Below are 7,398 nucleotides of genomic sequence, written 5' to 3' on the forward strand. Positions count from 1 at the left end.
GACTATCTCTTTCTATTTAACATCAATAGAAAGAGAGATTTTTCATTTTTCACGTTTCCACCCTAGGGGAAAAGATTCATGATTGACCCCGCTGCATAACGCATAATGCGTGAGCATAAGAAAATTGATTGGTCCATACACATGTGCATAAGAAAATAAAAAGTCTATCCAGACAAACTTGCATAGGTACATAACCATATGCATAAAGAAACGGATTGGTCTATTTCCTTATGCACATGCATATGGACCGATCAAATCTCTTATGCTTATGTTTATGCGTTATGCAAGTTCGTCTGGATTGACTTAAAGCGGGGAGCACACACTTCTGCATAACGCATAATACGTAAGCATAAGAAAACTGATTGGTCTATTTCCTTATGCACATGTGCATGGACCAATCAATTTTCTTATGCTTAAGGCCATCGCACACAAAATGCATAGCTTAGCATAAGCATAGCATAAGACCGCTAAACCAATGAGCATCCAGCATAAAGTCGCCATATTGATTTACATAAGATGCTCATTGGTCCAGCGGTCTTATGCTACGCTTATGTTAAGCTATGCATTTTGTGTGCGATGGCCTTTACGGATTATGCGTTGTGCAGAAGTGTGTGCTCCCCGCTTAAACCAATCAATTTTCTTATGCTTACGCATTATGCGTTATACAGAAGTGTGTGCTCCCCGCTTTATGCTTATTTCATTTTTGCACAAATCTTTGAAATATATGGTATACATTTTTAAATTTCAATATGCAATTAAGTTTTGCAACAGAAGATTAAATGGATGTTGGATAATTTGATTTAATAAAATAATCTCTTGAAATATACAGTATTTTTCAAGTAAATAAATTATATTCCATACGCTTACAGTAATAATATGTAGATATTTACATCATTTTGTCGTAATTATTTGATATACGTTTGGTTTCTCCCGCTAGGACCGAAGATGTATAGTGTATGTGGCGTAAACTATAGATTGCCAATACTAAAAATCTATAGTGTACGTCACGTTAACTATAGATTCCCAGTTTCCAGCGGGATCAATCGAACCTTGACCCAAAGATATAGTTTCGGGTGATCTTTTTTTCTATATAAATTCAAACAAATTAGTCGTTATAATGCAGACAAAAAAACTTTTCCAAGAAGGCAAACGTATAATTTTACAACTTAATGTGCCACGTTGATTTTTACGCGCAGACTGTGAAGAAGTTGTGGAATTTGTAAAAGTGCAGCAACCACACACAAGTCATAAGAACTTTCAACGTTGCAGTCCTTTGATTTATCTTATACTGATTTCGAGTTCGGTTAAATACATTTGCTGTTATAAACACCTTCAACACTTGCATGCATTGCAATTTTATATATTATTTATATAAAGATGCGATGCATGCAAGTGAAATATTTATAACAGCAAGTGCATTCATTTCTGTGCAAAACACGTATCATGATGTTCATCCTTTACAGAGAAATCAACAAATCTGTTGTATATTAAAATTAATGAGCGGTAGTGTATATAAAAAACTAATATATAAAAAATATATTTGCAATATAATAAATATTTTTATATTTCTATCCCTATATCTTTCTTTCGTCTTAAAATACTTTTTACTTTTTTATAAACAGCTTAAGGTATCGATACGATAAATAATACTATAAAAGCTACATTTGAATGGAACGGTAATAATTTACACATCCTACCTCATAACAGCGTAATAAATGTAAACGATTCATAGGAATAAATGTGATAGTAATTATGAAATAAAATTAAGTATGAAATATACATTTAAGAAATATTACATTAATGATTATATTATCTTACGCCTTATTAACATTCCATACAGGCGAAGCAAATAGATGCTATGATATACAGGATACCTTTAAACAATTGTTTTATTTTCTAACATTTTTCAGATATATTGTAATATAATCGTATAATCGTCATATTTTTTTACACAGGAATACTAACGCAAAATAATTCGGACATTGTCACTACTAAAATTAAAAAATCAGATGAAAGGTTAAGTAATGTACATATTTTTAATTCACATATCTCTCATTTACTACCGATCATCATTTCACAATGATACATTTGCAACGAAATAGATACGCCAATACCCAAAACGTATATCTGTAATCTAAACACAAGTTTTTATATTCTGGAAACGATACAAGTGTCTTAAAATACTTTTTACTTGTTTCTAAGCAGCATAAAATATCGATACTATCCGAATAATATAAAAGCTACATTTGGATGGTACGATAACAATTTAGACACCCTACCTCTATAATTATGTTAAAATCGTCAGATATACTGTAATATAATCGTCATATTTTTTTACACAGAAATACTAACGCAAATTATTCGGACATTTTCACTAAAAAATTAGATGAAGATAGTTTGTAATCATACAAAGATACTGTTTAGTTAATGTACACATCTTTTTAATTCACATATCTCTCATTTACTACCGATCATCATTTCATAATGATGCATTTGCAACGAAATAGATACGTCAGCAACATTCGAAACTATCGACTGGAAAAAGCATTCTTCTTGGTCTATTCGTTGTGACGGATAAAATCGTATAATTTCAGCACTCAGCAGTGGATTCACTTCAATTGATACGATTTTAAGACAGAGCTCAATTCAAAGAATCCTCGTTGTTACTAAATATGCTTACAAAGCCTGTGAATAGCGCTAATTTCCCTGCCATGCGCATATCTTTCTTTTTCGTGGCTGTATACTGATTAGGCATTATCTTGTCCGCAATATGCTTATAGACTTTTCCATTCAGCATTAACATAAAAAAGCCGTCGTACCATCTGAAATCGTTATATATAATTGTCTTGGTATTATAATCAATTTTATAATAAGCGTTTCCTCTCCGATAGCATAAACAAAATTAATTTTAGGAAATGTAAATTATTTTATGTTTTTCTGAAGGTAGAATACAAAACAAAACTAAAAATCAAGTTCTTTTCAAATAATAGACAACTTGAATTAATTATATAATTAATGTTTATAAGAACAATTTTATATTACTTTTAAAAACTTTAAAATGTTTAGAACACTGATTACACTTACATTTCCTGGTTAGCGCTTATTATGGCATGTTGTATTTTCCAAATTTTACTTCCAAAACATAGAAAATACCTTCCAGCCTGTGACACCACGTATACGCCAACGAACCTGCACGGTATCGTTTTCAGAATGCATTGTGATCTTAAGGATGTCAAGCTTGACGTGTGCAAACTTCATATAACCAATGAATCTTAATAGTATCAATTCCTTCGCATAACTCATAAGTCCCCTGCAATATTTTTTAAGCATATTATGAGAAAATGAAAATACTTAATGCTAAAAACTATCAATTGCTTTGAATACTTAATAAAATTAATTTTCGTTACTCCTCTAATATTGCTGATAAAAATTATATTATAATAATGAATAACAGGGACTCAATTCACAATCATTTTAGCATAACTACAATATAAATTGTGCTACAGAACGTTTCCTCGTTCTTTTCAATTTTTACAATTTACAACACAGCATATACGTACATACATGTGCAATTTTGGATACACCTTCCTTCTTAAAGATCTCTTCGGCATCAGCTCCCTGCGGTCAATATATAGCGGCAAAATTGTATACTATATAGTTGAATATAAAATGTTCCTGCGTGAGAAAACGAGAGAAAAGGAGGACATTTATAGTAGGTAATGACACGCGATACGAACCATGCAATAGTGTTAATTCGGGATTGGGAAAAGAAAGAAGGGGTAAAGGAGAAGAGATTCTTACAATTAGAGGCACTCTGTAGCAACTCGTATTATCTAGCACAAAAGGACCTTTTGTGCTAGACAATTATTCCTCAACAGTGTCTGAGAATTATTATATTTTGAAGACGCGAGATTGTACATTCAAAGCATTCAAGTTAACGAAAGTAAAGTACAATATAAACATTCTTCGGAGAAATCTTTATTACCCGATAGTGCCTGTCACACGTGCATATAAATACAGATCACTTTCTCGTTCTCTTAACTTTTACAACTTTTACAAAACAACATATATACGTACGTGTGCGATTTTGGATACACCTTCCTTCTGAAAGATCTCCTCGGCATCAGCTCCCTGCCGTCAATATATATTTCACTATCACTATCATCTATCACGCAGCGATGGTCACGACTCTGCCACTGTCACTATCTATTTTTAGGTTACCGTTGTATTCCAGCATAGATCGGTCTTTCTTAACAGCTTCATGCGTCTGTGATTGAGAAAGAAATCTGATAAGCTCTGTATACCAGCTCAATATAAGCAACATATATACAAATATGTATATATATTTTAGATAAAAACAGTCAGTAAACTTTTAAAAAACAGTACTCTTTGAAATAATACAAGCGATAATAATTTTTATAATTACCTCTCTATATATCTTAAATGTGCATGAATTTTCTTCTAACTATATTTGTAATGTCATCAACTTTTCACGCTTGTTGAATATTTGTGCCATGAGCACCAACAGCTAATCCCATCAGATCTTCTCGAACATTAAATTTATCGGTATATCTAAAATAAGGCAAATTTTACATAATACAAAAACAATAATTATTACTTACATTTGCTTATATATAAAGTATATGATTACAAAGATAAATCTGTATCAAAAATCTATAGTTATTGTAACGTATACCTTAGATTAGATTTGTACGAGCAAGCAATATAACTAACCTCGCGAGACACCACGCGAGCAAACGTCATTGCGTTAAAAAATATTAATGTAAAATATAATTATCCACATACATTATATACAATAGTGGATTATATATAATAAAAAATCCTACTAACCTCGCAAACACACCACGCGAACACACGTCACATCACGCGATACACGCGCGAAACTCGCCAAACTCGCCGCGATCTCGATCGCCGTCGTCACTTCGATCCTTGCGTGACGCGACCGAAATTCGGAATTAAACAATCGTATTTAATGATGAGAGATCACATTAATAATAATATTAACCTCCTAACGACACGACGCGAACTGTCACAATACGATTGATCACGACGCACACGCACGAAATTCGCGGAACTCGCCGCGATCTCGATCACCCGGCTTCGACCGGCCAATCACGCACGCGGAAAAGCGGCAACACTACGTGCGAGATATTTCGACTCGGAACGCTCACTTCTCGGTCAAAATGACTTTTTTTATTATAGACTAGCACACACGCGCGCTACGCGCGCGCTTCAAACTTTTTTCGTTTTATTTCACCTTAAAACACTCATCCCACATCACCATTTTTCTCCGTTAATTCTACTATAGAATAAAATATTTATCTTCCTTTCTTTCCACGCACCGTTCTAATAACGAATCCTTTCGCCAGTCCCGGATTATAGTCAATGTATGCGGACGACTCCCCCGAAATAATAAAAGAGAGGGCCTTTTTCATTACGTTGAAACAGTAGTGCTAAAAGGATAAATAACAAATTATATCGCTGTTTACATTATTTTTTATTTTTATTCGAGCCGTGATGTAACAGCGGTAGATGTCGCCAATTATATAATTTTGAAGGCCGGTATTTATAGTCGAATCTTATTTTTATAAGACTATGTGATCTTAAGATGTTATGAACCAATCACAGAATCGTACGTATTAGCGGCGCATCTTAAGACATTACTTAAGACGGCCTTAAAATAAGAACCGGTTATGCATGAATACCGACTTGAATTTCTAAATTTTACACTTTTACCGATTATTTTAGCCGGCTCGTACCGGCTGTATCTTATATTTTTTATAATAAAAAATAATTTTATCAATCCGATAACGTATTATTTACTTAACCTAAACGAAAAATTATAATACATTGATCTATTTATTTTGAAATCTAACATATATACCTCTTTAATACTATAAATTTGATTATATTTATTGCACGCTCACTTTTTAAGTTAATCTAAATATAGATATAAGTGAGTATGCAATAAATAAATTTGTCAATTTTGTTATCATTTCTTGTTTAGGATTAAGCAGTAAATGATATGTTTATCGGGTTATCTATCTCTTAATAATAATATTATTAACAACTTTATTTTTAGCAAGTTTTATTTTTATTCCATTCTATTTTAACATTTTTTCCTACAATTTTGTTTATATAATTGTAATTATAATAAAAATCTGTAAATTCAATTATATAAATAAGAAATTCACTTCTCTAATGGATAGTATAATAAATGTATCTTTTAAAATATTTTATAAAAGCTTTTTTTTATTTCACTCTACTCTCATATACAATTTATTGTATATGCATAATATAATTAAATATATTAAAGAAGCATGAGAATAGAGTGAAATAAAAAAAATCTTTTATAAAATATTATTATTCTTATTAATTTAAGATTTATATTGCGAGATTATTTATAAATCAATATATTCTTTATAACAATTCGTGGAAGTTCGGAAGGTATTTAATATTGCATTATATAAGCTTTTTATATAGGGTGTAACTCAGGGGTATATACGTCGCAGCTAAGGAAAACTTAATTTATTAAGTACTATTTACTATGTTTAAGGCAAATGAATTATACCAATAAAAACTTTATACTGTCTATACTACTATAAAAAAAAAATAGAAATATAAAATATTCATTCTTTGTAATGTGAATAGGAGAGGCAATTAGAGCCAAGGATAGTCTCCCACGGTCGAATAAATGTAACGTGGGAACCTTCCCACCTATGCCTCACTCATTCGCGACGTTTCGAACCGTGAAGTTGTTGTTACAATGCGATATTCCGGTCTGCAATTGCTCTGTAAGTAAATCTATTAGTCATCGGATTTTAACATAAATAATTTACGCCTCTACCACATTGCGACTCCGTTTGATGGTACAGGTAGGGCTTTCGAATCTTTCTTACCCACCTGGTCTTTCAACCTGGCGAGATTATTTCTAAGATGCGAGGGATGCGGAGCGAGCGTTTACCGGCGTATCTGGGATGTCGACAACGGTACATCCATAGGATTTCAATCCTTGTTTTTTTAAATTTTGACTGCGTCTTTTATGCTTTGTTCGTTTATTGACTACGACTTGTACACGACTTCTTTTTTATTATCTTTGTTAATCTTCGTATATGTAACTTTTAACGCTGAAGAGGACACGAATAATGTGTCGAAACGTACGTTAATATATATATATTTATTTTTACAAATTGTTTGCGCTTTGATTACCGCGCTTGGCTCTAATTGCCTCTCCTATTCACATTGCATTAATCTAGAGAGCCTATATCTTTCTTTATTGTATTCATTCTTTGTATTTAATAAAAAAAACTTTTAAAAACTCTTGCATTTTTGCCATATATCCCAGAGGGGTGGGTTATATGACATTCATGGGTGAAA

At 32.0% G+C, this 7,398-nt stretch overlaps 1 long non-coding RNA gene across 4 annotated transcripts; it reads right to left on the reverse strand.

Annotated features, from left to right (window-relative positions):
- Nucleotides 1-2,316: 2,316 nt before the first annotated feature.
- On the reverse strand, nucleotides 2,317-5,220 carry LOC112464496. Of its 4 annotated transcripts, none has more exons than XR_003041927.1 (6): nucleotides 4,852-5,220; nucleotides 4,427-4,543; nucleotides 4,078-4,267; nucleotides 3,561-3,675; nucleotides 3,085-3,310; nucleotides 2,317-2,822 (listed from the first exon to the last, which is right to left on the reverse strand). It is a non-coding gene; the product is annotated as an uncharacterized LOC112464496 (long non-coding RNA). The 4 variants fall into 4 exon arrangements; XR_003041925.1 differs by having other exon boundaries at nucleotides 3,565-3,675; nucleotides 4,427-4,572; nucleotides 4,852-5,219; XR_003041924.1 differs by having other exon boundaries at nucleotides 4,427-4,572; nucleotides 4,852-5,219.
- Nucleotides 5,221-7,398: the final 2,178 nt, after the last annotated feature.

This window comes from Temnothorax curvispinosus, unplaced genomic scaffold (assembly GCF_003070985.1).
Source record: "Temnothorax curvispinosus isolate PA1 unplaced genomic scaffold, ASM307098v1 QBEX01014266.1, whole genome shotgun sequence".
NCBI lineage: Eukaryota > Metazoa > Arthropoda > Insecta > Hymenoptera > Formicidae > Temnothorax > Temnothorax curvispinosus.